Below are 24780 nucleotides of genomic sequence, written 5' to 3'. Positions count from 1 at the left end.
TTAATTAAACTTCATGAATAGACTGTGATTGCTCGCTTATTATTTTACCTCTTCCCTGAAGCTTCGTATTGAAATTGTTCAAGTGTGTCATCATGTTGCACAGAAAGTGCAAATCACATTGCCATGACAAAGTTTCAATTTCAGGGAAATTTTGAATCTTACCTTTTTCAACAAGATACTCTTTTATTTGAGAAAATAAGGAAGTAAATTATTCCAAGACTTTTCCTCCTCTTAACCATCTTACATTTGCAAAATCAGTAAGATCATCAAAAGTACAGTCACTGCTTTTCTCCAGACTCAACAAACTGTCGATGGATGAGAGAGCTTCCACTTCTAATATAATTCACAAATTTACAACAATGTCCATCAAATTTTTCAATTCATCACTTTTAGACATCTGAGTACATAAATTTTCCTTATGCAAAATACAATGGAAAGATGGCAGCGTGGATTTTACATTATTTTCAATTAAATGCTGCTTCGAAAAAGAAACAAATCCTAATTTTGTCCCAGTCATGGCGGGAGTACCGTCTATTGTGACAGAAACCAGTTTTTTACGTTATAGATTGAATTTTTTTGACATTTCAAGAAATGTTCCAGATATTTTTCCGCATGTTCGATCTCGTAATCCACAAAGGCCAAGCATTTCTTCCCTCACTTGTATGTAGATCGAAAGTTGCACATCGAACCCAAAATATCAACTGTACAGTGTTACTAACAACTGTTATTTCATCTAGTGCTAAAGAAAAATATAAACAGTCTTTTAGTTGTTCAAACAACTGATTGTCCATGTCTTTCGCTAACTCTACCATTCTGCGGACAATTGTTTTTTGACTTAATTGCAAATTACAGTAAAACCTGTCTATGTCAGAAACTGCACATGATAGAAACCTGTACAAGCCGGAAATATCAAAATTTTGCAACATTATCGTAAGATTTCTCTTACAAAAGGCCCTCTATATGGCGGAACCTGCGTAACGCGGACAGAAAACTATCATTCACCTACCTCATCTATCAACAAATAGGATTAGAACTTGAGTAAAGAGAATTGTTTTTGATTAAATATAAATTTTCTATTTAAAAATAATTTGTTTATACATTAATAAATTATCGGACATTTTGTTACAGTAAGTATTGGTTAATTAATATACTCTGTTCTTTTTTCTACTGCCATTATTGCGGTTGCTGTTCGAAAAAGCGATTGACTTACTTTCGGTCGCATTTGCTGATGGAAAACTAGAGAAACCATGAGTAATAGATAAAAGTGAAAATCCGCGCTGTTTCAAAAATTTAAGGAAGAATGAACTTCCTGTGAAATGGAAAGCGAATAATAAAGCGTGGATGACAAGTGCTATATTTGAGAAATTTTTGAACAAATTAAACAAAAGAATGGAACAAGAAAATAGGAATTTCTACTTTTCCTAGATAATGCAAGTTGTCACCCAAAAGTTAAACTTTGAAATGTTCGTTTAGCCTTTCTATCTCCATGTACATCAGTTCTACAGCCACTAGATAATGAAATTACACAGTGTATAAAATGAAATACAGAAAATTGATGCTTCAGCATATTATTACAAACATGGGCGTTATATTAACGTTATTAAACTGTATGCAAAAATGAAGGGGGAAAATGAACTTCACGAAAAGGTAGTAGAATTGGCGTTCTCTTTTAACCACATGAGAAAGCCCATAAAAAAAAAACGAAACAGTTGAAATTGGACACCTTCAAATAAATTTAAGATTTTGTATACTTGTGTATATTTTGAATGTCTATTTTTGTTCTTATTCTAATAAATATAGTATAAACAGCATAATAACTTTATTCACAAACGTCTTGCTTCCCTTTAGCCAAACAAGTATGACGTTCCGCTCAAAAATTATATATAATTAAGAAAATGCATGTTCACTGTCTAATCCGGAAAACCTGCTTGAGTCGGAAATTTTTCTCGATCCCGTGCGATTCCGCTTTAGACAGGTTTTGCTGTATTTACCTTTAAAATAATATCACCTTTTATTTTTGAATCATAATTCTTCAAGAGAGTTTCAAAGACCACACACAATATTTATTTTACTAGTTCAGCATCAGAAAATGATTTTTTTTAGCTAGAATCCAAACTACTATATAGCTAGCTAGCGTAACTAGTTCTATCGATGATAAAAATATCTTTAGCCCTCCCTTTTGTTCATAAAGTTGTGCTCTCAGACATCTAATTTCATTCATACGAATTTTGCTCTCAACTGCAAATTTTACATCAAATTCGTTGTGAAAATTGTTAAAGTGTCGCTAAAGGTTGTATACTTTATTATTCCTAAAAACCTTGTTAACAAAAGATGCACTGGCTTATTATTTGCTTCAATCACTGCAAATTACAACTCTCAACTTTCATTAAATTCTCGTTTCAGGTTTTTCCAGTTACGCGCCATTCTCTTTTTCGGCAGTAATGCTAGAATCATTTAAACTGTCTGTTGTCTGAGTGTTCACCATCATCTGTATTTTTCGTTTTTGAATTATCCATTTATCTATATTATTGGATTCAAAACAAACTATACTTAAACACTTGAGAGTTGCACAATAAGAACAATTTGCTAACGCATGCAAAACAACGTACACTTTATAACAAATGTCTAAACCAAACAAACGTTGCAAAATGGGCGGAGTCTGTAGCAGTGATGAAATGCGCGACGTTAACGATGACGTGAGGCAGTGCAGTTGCTGATTACCGATATTCCGTTAAAAATAAATGATGGAAAAAGTTGTTTCCTAAATTCGAGCTAGCCACAACTGTGCTATCCAGTGGCCATGCAGTTGCTTACTCCTGCTTTAGTGCATATTTGATGTAATTTTAACAACAATACAATATTCTGACATTTGGAACAGCTTGTTGCTTTTCTGTCATACCTATGAAGAAAGCTGTCAAGTTCTAAGTGAGCAGTTTGAGTCATTTCACCCAAACTCAGCTGTTTAGTCTTGTTTCAGTAAAACTGGTTAGAAAGCAATTATTCTAGTTCTGGTGAATAGTGTAGATTGGAAAGGTTTATAAATATAAAAGTAAATAATTAGATATTTTAATTGAGTCTTGTAAACATATTTGTATGTCAGACTTCAAATAGATTACCTTGTCACCAGTAATCATTTTACAGTAATTTCAGTGAAAATAGATATTTAAAAATTTGAAAGGAAAAAATATGAAAAAAACAGGTTTCATTATTTTAAGTTTTAATATATAAATATTACATCCACAATCAAAGAAGTAGGTATATTTTTGCACTCCCAGTATTCTTAAAAACTGCTTTTCTATAGAAAAGGCATTGGAGAAAAAGGAATACAGTAGCAACTTCAAATTAGACAAAGTAAATCAAACCTTTTTCATGTTCAGTTACATTTTATATTGTTGGCTCATTTCTGTAAAAATATTTCCAAAATCTTTCTATACAATTAATTAAAAGTTATTGTCCTGAAATAAGTGATGAGTAGAATTCATAAGTATATTAATATATTTTTAGGAACCTCAACATTGTAATAATTCATCAGAGGCTCAGCACTGCATTGTGACGTTCCTAAATGTGTACAGAAATGCTGTTTTTACATTATGTAAGTATAGTGATTTCTAATTTATTTTTATCTATATATACCAACTGACAATTTAAACAAAATGGGAAAATAAATGTAACTTATTGTGAATGAAAATAGTATTATGAGATATTTTTGAAACACAAGTAATTACTGTATATTTCTTGCTGCCAGTTTCAAATATACCTATGTAATATTGGTTTAATATTGCAAGTTAAAAAGAAGATAAAATTCTAATCAGTTAATGAGATATTTTGTTAACAAGTGCAAGCATAAGGTGTATGAATGATTCCAAATGCAATTTATGTTAGAGTTTCGATCCTTTCATTTTGTGAAAGATTTACCCTTTCATTTTTTCTGTTTATAAGAAAATATTAAGAAGGGAAAATATTAAGCAGATGGGAATTAATTTTAATATTTTATGATATAATTTAACATGAAAACATGGGAAATGTAGTTGAATTTAAAATAAAAAATTTTACTTGTATATTAAAAATGTGTAAAACATGGTTTAAAAAAGTGTTGTTATTATAAGCTATATTTTTAATGTTTTGATTCATATGTTAGCTAGCGGGCATATGGCATTAAACTCAAGCAAGTAGGCCTGTAAAGTTTTAAGTTTGACTTCATGAAAATCTAGTAAATATGCTTCAATAATTGGTGTGATCTGGCCAGTAACTTTGGTTTATTGCACTTGTATATACTTATACACACACTTGTAGAACAGTAATTGAAAAATATGAAATATTCAAAATCATCATGAAAAATGCATAACTAAAAGCAAATTAGCATTTAGCATAATAAATAATACTAAGTTAACACCATGTGGTATTTGTTATCTTACTTTATACAATACTCATAAGTGATATACTTCCATGGTGTTTCACGCACGCTGAACTGTCTTCATTGCACCAATCACCATAGACAAGACATATAATCAATACTGGCACAGTGATCAACAGTGGCTATATCTCATGTACGTTACATCATCTGTCACTGCTTTTTCAAAACTGCAGTAATTAGATGTTTATTTTAATAATGGATAAGACACAAATATTTTTATATTGAATAAAACAGTTTGTTTTCATTCTCCCAACCAAGGCTGGTTTACCACTGGAAAATGTGGTATCACAGATAATATGCCATTGCTGACCAACAAAAGAACATTACAACAGTATGTTTTTACTTTTGGTCTGTTTAGAAACTTATTTTCTGATACTCTAAAACTTGTACATCCTTTGTGGAAACATACTGCAATATGCCTTTTAAGAAAAAGGTTTTTATGTTTTTCATAAATGTAGATCAAGAGTGAGCCTTATGTTACCTCACTTTGTGTATGTTCATTTGAAGAAGTCCTTCACTTAAGTACTGTAGAGCCTATCTATAATATGAGCTTCTGTTTATCTTATCATTGTATGTTCAATGTGGCTGATTAGTTTGAACATTGGGTACTAGTATTTTACTCCTTATGCCATCTTAAACAGAATTATAAAACAATTTAATGTATTTTCAATTCAGGGTAATGTGCAAGGTTATAGTCTGCATTGTTTTAATAATAAGTTAACAGTAGGTGATTGATGTTGTATTTGTGAATAGATTATGAGGGAATTTAAATATTTGAGCATTGGTATATAGTATAATATTAGCTTTTATGTACTACTGATTGTGTTTTGTGCCTTCATAAACTATGTGGAAAAACTTCAAAATTATACAGAATGGATTCAGGGATGTAATGGTAAATTTACTGTCCAATTTGAAAAAATCATGTAAGTAATACTTTAACATATCTTGAATCATTTTAAAATGTCTACAGATTTTTCCAGGTAAAATTGCTTTCTTGTGAATTTATTTAATCCATTGTGATTTTTAATAACCCATATTGGATGTAGGATCTCATAACTTGAGAATAATTCAATTAAACATTGTTAATGTATGATGGAAAATAACCCAATGACAATTATGATTTCCTTCAAAAGATCTATCATTCTGAAAATAAACTGTGAGTTTCTTTTGAGTTTTTGTATTTTTTCATAATCAGTTTCATCAAATTAATTTTTTTTACTACTTTAAATTTAGTGCTGTGATTATTTAGTTTTACACTATTTACTTAACTTGGAGGCTAAGTATTTATAGATCACAGCTCAGCTAGGGCTGTATTAAAGGTTTCATAGACCAAGGCACAGGTTAGATTGAATTATTATTCTTATATACTATTATGTATTTCATTCCAATTTTATTTCAAAACTATTTATTCAGAAAATACACATACATGTTATTATTTACAATTTTGTAATCTTATTATAGGGCATAGGACATAAGAAAAACACAACATATATTTATAAAATATATTCAAAACCAGAATTACAACTATACTTGAATTCAGTTACTTCTAGTACCAAATTTATACACTCAAAAGTAACATAACAAATGCATTCTTTCACAGTTTAACTTGTCATGATTTATGGTGAGTAAATCTCAATATTATATTACTAAAGTTGAGAGGGTGTACAATGTCTGGTCCATTAGCAAGTAAAACAAGTTATGGCAAGTGGGATTGTATTATCATTGAATGAAGACAGCTTTCCACATGATTTAGTGTTGAAAGTTATTGTTCTACCTCACAATTTGTATTCAAAATGCTGATGTAAGCACATGGAAATGTAAAATCATCATCATACTTCATAACGTCTCTGAATTCATCCACCAATTAATCTTGTTGTAACCAATTCTTGTGCTCTGCAAAATAGTTCAACTTCAGTCAGTTGATTATGGTGATCTTGATATAGGCTTGTCTTCCCTCATTAATATCAATAAGTTGTTGACTGGTGATCACCAAGTACGTATTGATATGAAACTTCTTTCTCTCAATTCAGAAGCTCCTTCATCAGCTGTCTGCTCTCAGATTATTCTTGTTTAAGCTCAGTTTTATGTGTTTTTGAATAGCATTTCATAAAAGTGAGGATTGAGTTTGACATACATTTTTTATGTTTTCCCATCTTTGCCTTTTCAGCCTTTTTTGTGATGATGTTTATAACAATCAAACACTTTAGGCTACCTGAAATGAACAAAGTAGAGTTGCATAAATTCTTTATATCAAATTAGAATTATTATGCAAATAACAATGCTGAAGAATAATACTTTAATAGTAAATATATTTCCTTAACAATTAAAACACCAATACAAATATGACAATTTTAATAGTCACCTAAATTATTTATGAATACTAAATGTTTACACGATTAAACAGTATTGACATATTTATAGTTATGTACTGTTGACAAATGCACTGTTGAAGTATAAATGCATTATAAATTATATGCACTCACCCTCTCATCCTTCTATTACTGTCTGCATATAAAATTTTTAAAAAACCTTTTATCATTTTTAAATGTTACTTTAGTTTTAAAATAATGAACATTTTTTTTATTTGATAAAATAAAAAGGTACCTTGCATGACCTAGCTTACTATATTCATAATGCTTATTAAAAATTATATTACAACTTTTGTAAAACATTAAAAGTTAACGACTTAAATTTGAATATAAAATTTAGCATTACATAATTAAACAGTTTTAAAAATTTGTTCAATATTGATTGATAAAAGCAAATAAAATTCTTACGTTTTGTTGTTTGAAAATAATATTGTATAATTATGTAACTTTAAGCTATTAATGCAATTTGTGACAATAAGTAAAATATATATCAGAAATCAATAATTAAGTATTGATCACTAAGCCCTGATGTTCTTATAAGTATGCCTTCAGTTTCTAAATTCTTAACAGTCCCATTTCTAAATAAATTAATTATAAATATTTGCAAGGCTTTAATGGGCTCCAAGTTGAAATATACAAATTACAGAAATCATTATATGTATTCTATTAAAATTAATTACCTGTAGCCTATATTATATAAAACATCAGTTTTGTCATTGTAAAAGATAAATTAATAGCATAATAAATATGATATATGAAAATTAAATTTGATTAAGACTTTGCACAACTGAACTAGACTAAATTTGGTAAACTATTTTAAATTGAACAGCAATAAACCTGGGGATTAGACATATTTTGTAGACAAAGTCACAGTGCTAGCACATAATCTGGCCCTGACTACTCAGCATATGGTGATGTTGCATGTTCACAGTAAGTAACACAACCAGAATCATGTTGCATCATGCATTATAGTTTGGTAATTCAAGCTTTGTTCAAGTAATTGCACAAAATATAAGAAGAAAATATAAGTTATTATTAATAGAATGTTTGTGTAATGTAATGCGATACATGTGTAGTGGTATGAGAATATATGTAATTATTAGGTGCTAATAAACTCCTGCATATTTACTTTGCATGAGTAAATGTACTCGGAGTACATTTTGAGTATTTACAATATATATTTTATCTTAATATATATTTACTTGTTTTAATTCAAACATTTCAACAAATTTTACAATTGGTATTCTATAATTTTTTAACATTTATTTTGTGTAATCTCGAACAAAAGATTATAAAATTCAGTTTCATTTCTTTCCATTTTGGTCTGGAGGTTCACCAGTTATAGGAGGGCACAATGCACAGAAAAGCTATAGATACACCCAATGGGGTACTATAGGGGGTTCAGATCTATATGGTGATCTCTCCAATTCTCATTCTCTTGGGGCCCTTAGGGGTATATGCCTGGTTTGGTTAAATATTGTCCATATGGCTTACCAGTTATTAGCATATACATACATACAGACGTTTTCCAAATAGTGGATTAGATTATTTTTATGTTTGTGTTGTTCAAGTTTATTTAAATAAACTGTCTAATCAGGTATTTATAATTTCTATTATGAAATGTTTTCATTATTTGATTATCAATTTATTTGATCAATATGGAAAAACTGCATGCATGATTATCTCAACATGAGTGATATGCCAAGTAGGAAATGTTCAGATTATATTTTTATGAAGAAATGCCAAAAGATTTGACAAAATATTTTTTTCTTTGGTAAAAAAATGTTTGTTTTTGTTTCAAATGTATAAATCATGACTTCCAGAAGAAACACTGAAATCACTGAAATAAATCTTAGTAAAATTGTTTTTAAAGGTACAGTTTAGTGGTGATGTTTCATTTGACATCTGTAACACAACTTCAGGTTACTATGTAAGAGTCTAACTACATTATTAGTGGATCAAAACACTGACATGTTCAAAAGTCCCATGTAACTGGGTTGTAAAATCAGGTCAATAGTCATCAGTAGTAGTTTCTGTGAAGGGATAACTAGTGGATGAGTGGATGGTTAGTTTCACAAGTGTAAGTTTAGAATGATGTACTGTCAACTTCTATGCCTTTGTATCTGTTGATGTCAGAGGAACCAAACATCATTAGTTTAGGATTTTTCTGCAAACTATATAATGTAAAATTAAAATAATCTTCATTTGTGCTTAGTTTAAAATGGAAGTATTTAACATTTGATAAATTTTATGCATAGCTGTTAATTTGTATGTCTTCAGATTCTTCTTCTGTTGCATTTATACGTCTGCCATGTTAATTCTGCTGAGATATCCCATTTTATCCTAAGTAGATATGGCCTGTTGAAATCAAGCAATGCAGCTGTATGGTATGAAGCTGCAGGAGCTCTAATCATTCATTCCAGGTCACCAAAAGCTGTGGAGGTGAGCAGTTTTGAATTATCATAACTTTTTAAAATAAAGATAAGAATAAATTTGTCACATTTTTAGTTTATTTAGATGATGAGTTGTTTTAATCTCATTGTTTGTGCAGGTAATAAATATATATTTTTTATTTTTGTGACAGTTTGCTTTGTATATATGTACATACTGTAAAATTTAATTTATAAAATAAGTTTTTGTAATTAAATCTGGAACACAAATAATCTGAAAAAATTTAAGCTTTCTCATTTTATTGTTCATATAATATTCCTATATGGTCTTACCTCTTCTCACACAAAGTTTACCAGCCTATATACCCTACCAATTTTGTGCCACTATTGAACTTGTACATAGTAGTATGTGACTACTCTCCATCAATGTTATTGCACCACAGCTGCTTACTCATAACTTAAGTCGATGCATATTTTGCTATTGCTGTATGTTCAAAACAAGAGTGATTTCATTAATTTTTTTCTTTCCTACTCCAGTTGCCTAGTACTACATCACTCACTTTGGTTGGAGGTTTGTTCTTTGTCTCTTTTCTTTTATGTTGCTTCCAGTTCTCCCAATGTTTCTATGGTAAGTATTTGACTTTTGCACATCATACTTGGTGATAAAGAATGAGAGTAGAAGACCTACATCAATGAGAGAAAAAAACACACTACAGCAGAAAAATCTTGTATGTTTTGCAATGGACCTGACAAGTTCCATATATGAAGACAAAAAATGACACCTTGAAAGGAAAAAAAAAAGGACAGCTGAGATTGATGAAAGAAACATCTCCAAAGTTGGAGTCTTAAAAGCATCAATATGAGGGGGGTTCCAAATTGTGAATGAATCCAATAGAAGACTCAAGAATGAAGGACCACTCTGTTGGAGAAATTCCATCAAAATGGGAGAAGTGATCCACTAGGATATTTAAACTCCAGAGATGTGAGATGCCATAAGGCAATAACAACAATGTAGGCCCACAAAAGGAAGTTCAGAGAGAGAAAGCACAGGTCCAAAAAGTGGGTACTGTTCTGGCAGTTGATTGATGTAACAACCAAAGAGGGCAAGACCAATAAGCCACAGTCATCTCCAGAAAGTTGATATGCAGAGAATGCTTCTTTGGAGAGCAATCAGTAAAGAGAGTTGTAGTTTTAAGAACTGGCTCAACTAGAAAGAGAGGCACTAGTATAAAGATGCAAAATGAGCCCACACAGGTGGATAACAGTATGACTCTAGTTTGTGTTGAAGCAATTAAGTTACTATGACTAAGGGATGAAGAGAGGAAGGTAGAAATACAAGGACAGATAAATGATCACAAGATGTCTTCTAATCATCCTATAGAGCTCACTGAAGGGGACAAGTGTACATAATTGAGAAGAATCAGTGCTCCTAGGGAATCACAATTCCTTAAATGTGAGAGAGAATTGGCATGGAAGGCCTCCATGTGGACAGGAAACTGAGAAGGAGTCAAAATAGACTTGGAGAATTGGACTGGCCAGCCCAGTGGAGAGGTTTTTTGAATAAGAGAGGAGGTAGCAATCACTTATTCTTATTGAAACAGGGCCAGCAAATGCCATACAACCATATTATAATGGAAAAGAAGGAGAGTAATTGACATACCTTTCATGGATAAATGCAGCTCATGAAAGAAGGCCATTTGAAAACTGAATAAATTAGCTAAGTGGAATTGAGGAACAGCAAGAAAGTGATCCACAGATGACAAACCAAAGCCCAAACACCAAACCTCTGATTGCATAAAGATGAAAATAAAATCCTGAATGGGGTGAGAGAAGGTTCTGCTGCCAACAGAAAGGATACCATGTCCTAAAGTTGATGGAGAAGCAGAATATCAGTGGGAAAATGATGATGAGAAAAAAGGGTTGAGCATGAACGAGAATAGAGAAATAATGAGAAAGAATATGTAGAACTGTAGAGAAAAAAAGACAGGAGGGTAAGGTGGAAGAGGTGAGCAGTAATGGGAAGCAGAATCCAAGATCAGTTTCAACAAAGAATCACCTCTAAGAGCTGCAACAACTTGTTGTACAGGAGAGAAGAATGAAAAGGTTGAAGGCAAGTAGCCAAAATCCAGGGCTGGGAGTTGGGAAGACCTAAAAGACCAGGTTTTGAAGCATATGGGCAAGATGGAGGTTCTGGATATAAGAAGAAGGGATATAGATACCAACTGTGAAAATCCCAAACACAAAGAGAAAGAGAAATTAGAGAAAGATGAGGAAGGAATGGAAACAATGCCCCCCATCAAAGCTGCTGGAATTCTAAATAAGAGCTTCAAGTAATAAGAGAATGGCAGAGATAGAGTAAAGGATTAGGGTAAAGATATACAAAAATGAACAGAGGGCTTAATAGTAAAGACAAAGAAGGAGAAGGAGGAATACTTCAAGCAGAAAAAAAAAAGGACACAAGACCTGATTCTCTACCAAAGGAGTCACAAAGACAAGTAGGGCAAGAAAAATGTGACAATGTAGAGGTGGGACATAAAGAGCCCCTGAAATAAAACAACAAAAAGGGGTATTGTAATCTACAGGTAAAAAAAGAAGATAAAATACCATAAACCTGTATATCAAACAGAGAAGAAGGAATTACTTCTTCCTTATTATATCCTTATGGAGTGAAGAGCTAGAAACAAAGGCTAGAAGCAGAAAAGCTGGCCTCACAGAAGGTAGAAAAACAAAGAGACTAAGGACTTGAACTGGAGAAGAAATAAGCAGAAAGGAATCAACCACCTCATTCATGAAAGCAGGAACATTATCAGTGAATTTGTTGGTACACTGTGGTTTATCACATCCCAGTAAGGTTGTGGAGGTTATCCATGACACTGAAAATATCTCGCCACAGAGTGATATCCAAGACCTGTCTCACGAAAGACTGTCCTCTATTAAATGAGCTGAAAGGTGAACAGATAAATATCTGGTCCATAAACAGATAAAGTAATTTTAGTTACCATTGAATGAGTTGGAAAAATTCCTAAAAAGGAACGTCTAGCCTTTGGAACTTTTTAAAAAATATCTTAAGTGGTATAGGATCTCAAAAAAAGTCTAAAGTATAAATTTAATGCTATAGAAAACAACGTTGCAATGAAGTTGATGAAACAAAAGTATAACATGGGCAAAAACGGTTTTGTACAAAAGAAAGAAAGGCAGTCAATAAAGTTGACTATAAATTTTAAAAACACATCTGAACACAGACAGTACTAAGCTTGTGATCATGTGCTTATTCTAATGCAGGTATACCACACATTGAAGTCATATTTCACTCTTATTGGTAGAGGATTTATGTTGTGCACGTAAGCACATGTAGAGGTGGAAGTTTCTTCAAAGTTTTTGGCTTATGCGAGAAATTCCAGTTTTGTGTGAGGTAATAGATCTTGGAGATGGAGTAAAATGGGTAACTTTTCTGAATTTGATTGCTAGCTTTTCAAGAAAAGGATTACATGTAACTCCTTTTTCCAGTTTGAAAGTTATGATTAGAAAATTGTCGTAGTCATTGTTAAATGTTTAATAACTAATTATACAGGCCCTTATTTTTAAACATCTGATTCTGTTGTTGTTTTCTGCATGTTAATGTAATAAAAATTATTTCAACAGGCAGTATGATTTAGGTGGAACTTTTAAAGTTAGCATTAGTTCTTTCAGTCACAAGCTTTTTATTTTACAAAAAGTATCTGGGGTATATTTATTTATGCATAGGTTCACAATATGTACTGGAAGTTTCCACTAGCAGTTTGAAAAATCCTACAATTCAGAAATTTTGTTTGGTATAAGTTTACAATCTGTAATCTACTAATTTGTTAACATTGTTGAGTTTGATAACCACAAATTTCTGGAACTTTGATAAAGTTATTAATATATTATGGGCTACAGTATTTATTTAGACTTTCCAATTTAATTATCACATGTAATTTTTTTCCTAGTGCAGAAGGTGTTCTGTGTCATATTTCTGGCTGAATAGTTTTTACTGATGCTGAGGACTATAGGAAATCATTGTTGTTCATGTTAACATCTGAAATTGAGGAAGAAAAAGAACTGATAAAGCCTTTATTATATCCTTATATTCTTATGATGATAATTACACAAAATTGGTAGGATATTTCCAATCATTTGCAGGCTTATATCATTGTATTATATTGGCATAATATAAATTATCAAAGTTTGAGGATGACAAAATGTATGAGAACTGTGTGTTTCATTATATATTTAATTTTTATTCAAATGGTAACATAGAAATAATTACTAATTTTTAATTTCTTAATATAAATTCTCTATCATTGTAAAAACAGTTTTTAATATTTACTGTATTTATTTTAAATACAGTTTTCTGAATTTTACTAGTTTGTCTTTCAGAAAAAATACGTTTCCTCTTTGAGCATGTTATCAGTATCTTAATTTCTTTTATTTTTATCAGAAGTGGTCATTGATGAAATTGTTTCTTTCTACGTTTACTTCATTTTTATTCTGTGAGAAAGAGTCTTTTGTACCATAACATTTTTTTTGTTTGAAAGAATCATCTGCTATTTCTGTATGTATTAACTCTCATCACTGTGTTAATAAAGTATTAATCAAGCCTCTTATAATCCTGCTTTTGTAAGTTAAAGAATAGTTGTCCTTGCTGATCCTGTATCAGTCAGTCAATTAACATCTAGAATAGATCTTATGGGAACAGAGGTTTGTGGAGCATATGTCTCTATGCTCTAATTAATTTTTGTGATTTTAGTTATGCCATATAAAAGGCAGTCTTTATTAACTTTCAGTCTCACAGGGAATATACAGAATGTAATGTTCATTTGTAAAGGATATTGTTCAGGCTTACAGTGCACAATAATACTATTTATATTTTTATCTAAATGTAAAGGTACTATAATTACCATGTTTTTATAAGTATCATTCAAGATCATATACAGTTTTCAAAAATATTGAAAGCACGAATTGTTTCTTCTATGATTTATTGTAGTAACAGATGGCCTGTACCTCTATTTAAAAAACAGTTATTGACATTATTATTTTCTAAAACAGGATATTTTTGGCCTGAGTAAATCCCAAACCTTGGGCCTTGTGAAGAAGGAACATCTTATTTACCTGTCATCTAAAATGAATAAAGTAACTCAGCTGACAGAATTATCTGATCCTGTGTATAAGGAAGCTTGTCTTCATGTATTGTTCTAGTTGTGCTCGTAGTTAATCAAGCTTTGAACACACTTCAGAACTGTAGTGAACTAGCTTCATCAAGGAAGTCTTTGGTTCAGCTGTATTTAAAAAAATATCTACTATTTTTGAAATACATTTTGGAACTGTACAGTCAAACATGCTACATTAGGAAGTCTTGTGTTACATTCCTGAAAATGTATATTTGTGTGTAAATATATATAATATATTGAAAACAAAACAAGGTTTACATTAAATATGTCTTGCTGGTTTACTTAGAAACCATTTTCATTGTGATACAGAATGTTTTTCAGTCAAAGTCATTAGTGTAATGATATGGAAAAATCAGTCATAAGGGAACAAACGCTTCTTTTGTTATTTGTTCGTGTAATTTACACACATATTTAAGTAGATGTGTGTGTGTGTGTATATTATACAATAACTTGTTTTATGCTTTTTTTCAATTTTTATTTAAAATTACTTGATCATGAAAGAACTGGTTTTGTAGTTTTCACTGCTCTTCAGATCTTATTCTTGCTTTAAAAACAATAAAATTTAAATTTTAAACCTTGTCTTTAAATATTTTTGTGCTCTAAAATACATAAAATCAAAATTTAAAATCACTGTAAAATCTCTTATTAAAATTGCAAAGATAACTTCATAATAAAATATAAATCCAATGTAACTCTAGTATAACTTTCTAATGTACAGAAAATTACTGTTTTTTAGATTTTTGTGTTACACTTAGATCAGTATATTAACTTATTATGAGAGGACCATGCCATTACCATCTTCATAGGTCTCTTAGAGTTACACGAAAAAACATCTCATATTACAGTTACAGAAATGTTGACCACTTTATGATCATAGAACATTAGTTACACAAAAATAGGATATAGAACATAATTTCAATTAAGAAGGTCTCAGATGAACAGCTAAGCTGTGACTAGCCATTTGTTTCTTAAGCTGATCATCTTAAAATTTGGGTTAAATTCATCAGAAATGTAATTAGTTAATTTAAAAGAATAAAGCAGAAACCAGATCATGAATATCTTTAGGCTTTGGCTAGACTATAAACTAAAGTAGTACTTGTGAACCGAGGTTGCACAGAGTCCTCGGGTTCCTTGAGATATTGGAGTTCTGCAAAATGCAAGAGTTCCAGATATTCTAATACATAAAAGATACTAGTCTCATATTTGTTATCCAACTACATCATATTTCTTTATTAATGTAGCAGGTTTCATAATGACACAATATAACAACAAGTCAATGCATTGTTTTAAATTAGTGAGTGAGACTGGGTACAAACACCTGCTAATATTGTACTAACATTTTTTGTGATGAATGCTACAGAGGGTTACGTGATATAATTTTGATGCCAGAAGAGTTCCATGGATTCAAAAAGGTTGAGAACCACTGAGCTAAAGCTTCACAACCATAAAGTTTTGTTTGAAGAAACATTGTTTGTTTTTGAGAAGAATGATTTTACCTACACTTAACTTCTTTAAAGAACTAAGATATCGATGACAACCTTAACATGTTTATTAACTACCATCTAGAGATTTAACAGTTTCTTACAAAACCACTTTGGTATGGTACAAACCAATTCCATCAACTGAAAATTAACAATGCTTGGTCATACTTTAGAATATAGATTTAAATACCAGACTAGCCATCACTAGCTTGACCTCCACATAATGAACTCTTAACATCAGGAAAACTTAGGATGACATTAAAACTTTCAGTATGATCTGAAATGCTTAGATACGTTTTAGTCTGTGCATTTAAGAATCTTTTAAAATATTTTACATATTACTTGATGTATAGTTTGGTGAATTATTTAATACATTAAGATATTTAATTACTATTAGAGTTAGGACAGATAGGTATATAGCTTCTGTAATGTAAAAGATAGGTATATAGCTTCTGTAATGTAAAAGATAGGTATATAGCTTCTGTAATGTAAAAGATAGGTATATAGCTTCTGTAATGTAAATGACATTATAAGATAATTAAAGGATATTTTGATACTTCAAAATATTTGTTTAACATAAGAAAAAACTTTTAAACATCTATATGCATCAATAACTTATAATATTTAAGTTAAAATAAGCTTAGGTGAATGTAGTAATGTAAATGATATACATTGTGTGATAATTCTTCAATGTAGGTGTCTGTAAATACCAAAATCCATGAACTTACTTCATATATTTGGTATCTGTCTAGGTTAACCAACATAAAGTGTTTGTCACCAGACATGGTGAGTGAGATGTATTCTGTTCTTACAATGAAGACTAATATTACACACATTTTATCTTCAGTATTTAATTAGTAACACCATACATGGAAGTTAGGTAGTGGATTTAATAATTAATATATGCTTACCATTATTGGTATATTCTTGAAAAAAATATAACTTCATGTAAATTTTTCTTAAACATCTGTTTATAGTCCTATAAGAATTTATGTATTAATGAACTTTGTTCATTCATAGTTAATATTTTCTGTTCTTTGGTCTTTCTCACTTAACAGAATTATCTGAATATAAAATGAATACAAAGGAGAAATAAAACCTGAAATGAGTTTGCAAGTTAAATATTTTGTTTTTTCTATACAATTAGTTTCAAAGCTAAGTCTGTACAGTTGATAACAAGAAGTAAGTTAAGTAAGAAAAAATCCTTAGCTTTATTATAACAAGTGTCCTGGAAATGCTTTAACTTAATTATTTTGAAATCTAAAACTTTAAATATGTGGAAATTACATAGTCAAGTATTAATTATATATACTTATAAAGTGTTTTGACAACTTCTTCAGAAAAGAAATATTTTACACTTAATTTTCTTTCCCTATCAGTTTTTGTCAACTGTAAGGTTATTTTTATGTTTATTAAATATTTGTACTTTCAAATATCAGTGATTCAGTTTTGTTTGACTGTTCTCTTTGCTTCTTAAGGCTCTTTCTGGTTAATGTGGTTTTATGATCTCTAAATTTTTAGGCCAAATTGGTCTTAAGAAAAGGTGGATAAATTAGTTGTAAGCATTGAGAAAAATCCAAACAACTATGACAGACCAATAAGCAGACATGTTTGCATACAAGCTGAAAGTCAAGTAAGAGGAATGTGAAAAATGTTTCCATTTACAGTCTGTTGCAGTATAAATGAAATGGAATGGAAGTGAATTTAGCATATAAATATAAGTTAAAAAGCACATTTGAAAGTCACCTAGATGATATGACTAATGATAATTATTCAGAGGGAAACAAAAACTTTTAATAAGCATGAGAAAAAATAAGATCATAATTATTCGTCATCTGCTCTTTTTAAATGCTATTTGAAACTTCCACCTTTAAGGACTATTTCCACAACCCTTTTTTAACTGGAATGTTGGGTGGGTGTCACTGAAATATTTCTAATACTTACCTTCCAGTGGAAGAATTGGAGAAGTAAATATCTGTAAAACAATAATAAAAATAAGGTCCTCCTACATTCGTTAAAGGCCAAGGATGATTAATTTCCTACCAGTTTGTTTTACTTGACCTAAAGGTTTAAATGTATTTTATGTAATTCAGATATTTTGCTTCTTTCAAGTATATAATGTATTCTTTTGACTTTATTGTTGTAAAATTAATTGATAAATGGCTTATCTTCCTTTACAAATATAAATCACACGACTTTCAAGAAGATTGGTTCATTGAAAGTTATTGCTTTTGATGATAAAAGAACCTAAAATAACTTTCTTTGAAAAGAAAATATGTTATCTATTTATGTAAGTTAACCCAAGTTAGCAAATACATTCTTATCTGTTTGTATATTTTAACTCTGGTTAGAAGATTCTTTAAAAATTCCATGTTAAACTTTTATCTTAAGAAACTGTTACTTCTTAACATTTAGTGGGTGAATTCAAAGCTTTCATTGACAATTACAACTCAGTAAAAATATGTAAGATAATTAGATCAGCAAGAACAGAAGTGAACATGGATCATATAATTAGTTGTATACTTTTCACTCTTAGTACACTGTAAAGTTATATTGATCTAATAAATTGAGAATGGTGTAACACTTTTATCTTCATTCTTATGAAGGTTAAGGTGTTTGTAACATTTTGTTTTACAGGTTATTGCACTTAATTTGGAAGACAAGATTAACCTGTCCCAAAATCCATTCATGAAGACTGGGACATAAAATTCTAATATGGATTTTCTCTCTAATATTTTCTTCTAATATGGATTTTCTTTTCATATTTGTCTTTGGTCTTATCTTGCAGTTGGTTAGTCCAGAATGAAGTGGATATTTGAAGGATTGTATCATATTGCCCAGGGTATACTAATTTTAAAACTCTGTGGTAAATAGTTGTTAAATTCTTGGTTTTTGAAATTGTAGTCTTTACATCCAGTCTTTATCATGATGTTTTGTGATTTTCTTTAGTCTCCAACTGCAAATGAGAAGAATGTTTTGTTTCCTATTCATATAATGAACCACCTGGTAATTTCATTGGTTGTTTGACATGAGTTTATATATATATATATATATATTTGATAAAAATAATAAACTTATGAAAGTTGAATAAAGCAGTTGTTTGTAATTTTATTATTAGAACTCCACTTAAGCAACAGCTGTGTTTATTATTGCATTGTTAAGGTCTAATAAGAATTTATGAGATATAAATCAAGTTTGTAAATAAATTACTTTCTGGAAAAAAACATATTGGTCAATTTTAAATGGTCAAGAAATACCAATCTCTTAACAAAACAAAAACAGTGACCTTGGTATCGATCTCTGAAGCAATGCTGAATGTGTCAAATAGTTGGAGAAAAAACAAGAAGTAATGATACCTCTCATTTAGAATGTTAATTTCACATTATTTTAATGATACAGTTTTGAAAGCTCTCGCTGAGCATATGTTTGTTATGAAGTATGTTTTAGTCAGGACTAATTTAATAAATTTTTAAATAGTAAAATATGTAACATATTTTTTCCGGTTATATCTGAACAAGGTATAACTTTATAAACTGTCATTTTCAAATGTTTGATTTTCAGAGTTATTAATTCTAGTTTTTGGTTTCAAACTAATCAGGCCATAGTATTCCAGTAGAGTATATTGTTCTTCCATATATATTACAAAACAAGGAAATTGGTGAAAGAAATGAAGTTTTTTAATTTAAAAGTTATCACCCAAGTGGGTGTCACATTCCCATATTTCAAAATTCAATACCAGCTTTTTTTGTAATCAGATTTATGTTATCAAGCTTAGTTTGTTTTGTTTTTTACAGTACAGTTTACTGCATTTTTTGTAGCAGAGAAATTAAAGGCTCAGAAAAGAGGAACTTATTGTTTTTAACTTCTATCGGTTCGTTATGGCTTGATTAGAATTAAATTATTGCATTCCGTCATTAATGATAAGTAATTTGATAAGAAATTAGAGAGTTGTTTTGGCCATGTATTGAAGTAATGTCAGCAACTGTTATTTGAATAAATTAAAAGTTAAAGAATGTACTAACCCAACGTGAAAAATATTCTCATGCTTATCAGCTTGATGTATTTTATATTTCTAGAATGATCCAAAAGTATGATGAATAAATTGTACTTACTAAGTCTACCACTGTAGTTCTTATTTTTAGCGATAGATGGAAGATGTACTTTATTGACAGCTGTTAAAGAGCTTTATTAAATATCCTACTCCAAAGATGGAAAATAATAGTTTCATGTGTGGTATTGTTAATAATTTTTTTTGTAGTTGGTATCATAAATATTTTTAATGTCATTGTAATTTTAATAGAAATTTTAAACTAAAAGCCTAATATTTACAAATATATACATACTGTAGTTAATAGTCAATTTAACATTATGAAACAAAATTGTCTCATTTATCAAGTTGAATGATTCATCCCTGGAAGTTTAAAAATTCAAAGATAAACCTAGCTTGGAGTCGTTCAGTCTTTACAAAATCAAAATGTCGGTACTCGTGTGTGTGTGTGCGCGCTCGCGTAAGAAATTAAGAGATGAAATAATAACGATTTACATTTTTACAGAAAATTCCCAGTTTTCATGATGTTCTTATCTGACACAATATCCCGATTTCGTTTTTTGCCTTTGAAGTCTACTGCTCAGTGACATTTTCGGAGCAGTTATGACTCCACTTATATTTTTGGGTCAAAGCGTGAAAAAGGTAGCCCAACAAGTTTAGTAACAGTTTTTGTCATCAACGAAGCTCTAGTTGGGGTGACAGCCAAATCCATCTGTGAACAGTACTCAAAGCATATTTCAAACTTTACAGTTTTTCTGGAACTGTCGTTCTGATCAAATACTGACAAAATCACGAATCGTCTTTCATTTCGCTGAAGCCTTATTGATAATTTTCTGACCTCCATCTCACCAAATATTAAATTAACATCAACGTTTTCAAACCAAATTTCTTATTAAGTAACCGTATACAACACTGCTGTATTGCCATCTTCACTGTCAAGTATGCGTATAAAACACTGTTATATTGCCATCTTCACTATCAAGCAACTTTTTTAAAGTTCTGTTAAAAGAAAAAACTTTCGGATTAATCAAAAGGTTCTTTTTGGAATCTTTATTGTGAAGATTTTCGGCAGCAATTTCTAATATGAATTTGGTTTGTTTTGAATTTCGCACAAAGTTACTCGAGGACTATCTGCGCTAGCCGCCCCTAATTTTGCAGTGTAAGACTAGAGGGGGAAGGCAGCTAGTCATCACCACTCAGCGCCAAATCTTGGATTATACTTTTACCAACGAATAGTGGGATAAACTGTGAAATTATAACGCCCTCACGGCTAAAGGTCGAGCATTTTTAGTGTGACGGGGATTCGAGCCCGCGACCCTCGGATCATGAGTCTTAACCGCTGAGCCTATAATATGGAACTGGAATTTGAACAAGAATTTTTTATATTAAATGCTTTTGTAAGTCGAAACTCACTTCGGGTAATTCTTTGAGTACAACACATCAGTCTTAAATCCAACAGAAATTCTGTGCTTGTAATTTTCCGCTCTAAGCCCTCATATCCTCATTGCTGTTTTTATTTCTTTTTGAATCACGTTTTGCTTCTTCGAAATGTTACACTAACGTTTCATAATTTTCCCAAACAGCTGAAACTAGATGTCACCCATCGAGTGCTTAAAATTCAGTTAATTTTTTAAAAGTTGAATCTCCAACAAGTTCACGTACACTTTTAGTTCTCTGTTATTTTAAGACGACGCTTGATACGACACATAAAATTTATCAATAAATGCTTTAAATCTGTTGATTCCTGGGACTGATTTTACCGTATCACCCACCGACTGGGTGATCAGAAAAGTGCCACACATTTACGGTAAAAATGTGTCTTTCACCAAGTTTACTTCTTAACATCACAGCTGCACGATCACATGCCATACACAAAGTAAATAACTTCATTAATTCCGTAGGACTGAAGACTGTCAAGTAAAAAATTAAAACTGCCTTTTCTGCAGTAACATTTTCAACTTCAATCAAGACTAGAAATAAATCTTCTGGCGTGTTCATTCAATTATCTGAGATCCTGATTCGACCATAGAGTTTTTTACCAATTTCACCAAATTAAGTTATTTCATTGTTTTTCTGTTTTAGAAACTTTCATTCATGCCTTTTTCCACTCCAAAAGTTCCAATCTTATGGGAAGTTGTACAACTAAGTTTCTTATTTCTATGATTTAGCCAATCGTACTTCCTGCAAAAACCATTTGTTGATCAGCAGTCCAGCAGTTAGACCTGTCGATGTCAGATAGTTCGTGGACACTAGATGGGCCAAGAACAGAAACTGTCACTGACGCCCTTAATTCTTGTTCTTGGGTCACTTCCTCACTTAGTTCAGCTTTCTTATTCACAGAAAGTGGAAAGAAACTTGCAATTTGTTTCATTTTTGTGTTGAGGTGTTTTCTCAAGACGTAATAAAAACGATATACACTCCCAGTCAAAATAAAATCACAACTCAGTAGAAAAGAAACACACACACACACTCAGATCGGCATCACCACATGGATTGAACATGTCAGATCAAAACGACTTCTACCCGAGAGTCGCACTCATGCGCATATTTTTTAAAGTGGCTGAGAAGATGTTGTGTGATTAATGACGTCAGTGATTGTTGTCCACTTTGTGACTTATTTTATTTGAAAGAAGGTCCAGACTCGCATGCCAGTGAACTTGGCTTGTGATCACTTGTTTTCCAGTCACAAGTGGTCTCTTTGAACTCAGTATTGCATCTATCCAAGCTAGCTCTCACCTGCCACTTTCCATTAGAAGCCTGTCAATTAAAGTGAGGCCCCTAGTGTAGATCGACTGCTGGGAACCACGTCTTGTAGGTGTTATAGGCAGGCGAGTATTAATGTTTCCTATTAGTGGCATGTTAATCCTACCTGACGCTTCAGACCGCATACTGACGATATAAACATTTATATTAGATAGGAGTCAGAATGTAATGTTATTCAAAATGCATTAAAGGAATTCGAAACATAATGAAGAAAAAAACCTCGATTATTGTCTGTTTTGGAGTTAAGCACAAATCTATACAATGGGTTACCGCTGCTCTATTTGAAATACATGAATACAAAATAAAGTATGCTATACATGACCCAATCAAGGAATAAATATATTTGAAATGTATTTCGGAAATTCTTTAGTTTGGATTCAGAGAAAGTGGGATGAACTAAAAAAGAAATGTAGTAAACCTATCACAGTCTGGAAGCGTTTTCAACCTCTTTTATCATTAAGAGGAGAAATATTAATTGTTGATCAAATTATTATTAATGGTATTATATAGCACTGGTTTCAATTATTATAACCACCTAAGAATTTTATAACTAATTTTCAAAAAGCTTTTATGCAATGTGTTTGGAGGAAAGTTCACTGGATTAATAAAAATACCTTATTTGTATCTTTTGGATTTCGCGCAAAGATACTCAAGGGCTATCTGCGTTAGCCTTCCCTACTTTAGCAGAGTAAGACTAGAGGGAAGAGCTAGCCATCACTACCGACCGACAACTCTTTTACCAACGAATAGTGGGATTGACCGTAACATTATAACGCCCTCACAAATAAAAGGGGCGAACATGTTTGGTGCGACTAGGATTCGAACCCGCGACTAGGATTCGAACCCGCGACCCTCAGATTACGAGTCGAACGCCTTAATCCACTTGGCCATGCCGAGCCTTGTATCTTTTGAAGAAGGTGGACTAAATATTGTATCCTTGAATGATAAATTAACCACTTTTATGATTCGCTACTTCGAATGTGTATTACATAACCCTCAGTTCATCTACCCGAAATACAATTGAAACCATTTTTAAATGGACATACAAACGTTTTAAGTTTCTTGTAGTTATTCTAATGGATCGTATAAAACCACGAGGAAAGTTAGGAATGTTTTATAGCTCTACTTTAAAAACGTGGTGTAGCGTTAATGTAAGAAAGAATATTCAAAACTATTCTGATTTGGTTTGAATTTTGTGCAAAGCTACACGAGGGTTATCTGCATTAGCCTTCCCTAATTTAGCAGTGTAAGGCTAGAAGAAAGGCAAGTAGTCATCACCACCCACCTCCAGCTTTTGGGCTACTCTTTTACCAACGAATAGTAGGACTGACCATAACTTTATAAAGCACCTGCGAATGAAAGGGCGAGCATGTTTGGTGTGACGGGGATTCGAACTTGCAACTCTCGGATTACGAGTCGAGTACAATAACCATCTAGTCACGCCAGGGCCAACTATTCAGAATTACTACTTTGTAATGAGCTTCGTTTCTTGGATTATTATGTATTAGACAATACCTTTTCTTATTTTTCGTGGCTGATAAATAATGTCACAACAGTATCAGACATTGTAGATAACGAAAGAAATAGATGAAAAATATAAGGCTAATATTGTCGTCACAATTACAGACTGATAGTCACCCACTAGTACAACGGTCTACTGATTTACAATGCTAGAATCAGGGGTTCGATTCCATTCGGTGGACTCAGCAGAAGCCCGATATGGCTTTGCTATAAGAAAACACACACACAATAAGCGCGTTTGAAATGCATAATGACTGCGATTACAATACAGTTTAAACACATCCCCGTTAATCGAATCCCCGTCAAACTCGACTCGTAATCTGAGGGTCGTGGGTTCGAATCTTCGTCACACTAAACATGTTCGCCCTTTCAGCCGTGAGGGCGTTATAATGTTACGAACAATCTCACTATTCGTTGGTAAAAGTATAGCCCAAGAGTTTGTGGTGGGTGGTGATGACTAGCTGTCTTCCCTCTATTCTTACACTGCTAAATTAGGGACGGCTAGCGCAGATAGCCCTCGTGTAGTTTTGACCAAAATTCAAAAGCAAACAAACACATTGTTAATCCTACAGGATTAACCAGCAGTAGTGACAATTTAACCAATA

At 31.5% G+C, this 24780-nt stretch overlaps 1 long non-coding RNA gene across 4 annotated transcripts; it reads left to right on the top strand.

Moving 5' to 3' along the window:
* Window positions 1-2370: 2370 nt before the first annotated feature.
* LOC143232539 (uncharacterized) lies at window positions 2371-17273 on the top strand. 4 transcript variants are annotated; one of them, XR_013017579.1, is made up of 6 exons: window positions 2371-2925; window positions 3505-3592; window positions 9135-9225; window positions 13142-13309; window positions 14241-16284; window positions 16343-17273. It is a non-coding gene; the product is annotated as an uncharacterized LOC143232539 (long non-coding RNA). The 4 variants fall into 4 exon arrangements; XR_013017578.1 differs by having other exon boundaries at window positions 2453-2925; window positions 14241-17273; XR_013017580.1 differs by having other exon boundaries at window positions 2604-2925; window positions 13147-13309; window positions 14241-17273.
* Window positions 17274-24780: the final 7507 nt, after the last annotated feature.

This window comes from Tachypleus tridentatus, chromosome 11 (assembly GCF_004210375.1).
Source record: "Tachypleus tridentatus isolate NWPU-2018 chromosome 11, ASM421037v1, whole genome shotgun sequence".
NCBI lineage: Eukaryota > Metazoa > Arthropoda > Merostomata > Xiphosura > Limulidae > Tachypleus > Tachypleus tridentatus.
The sequence above is the reverse complement of the archived record's forward strand: the minus strand, read 5'-3'. Positions and strand labels throughout refer to the sequence as shown.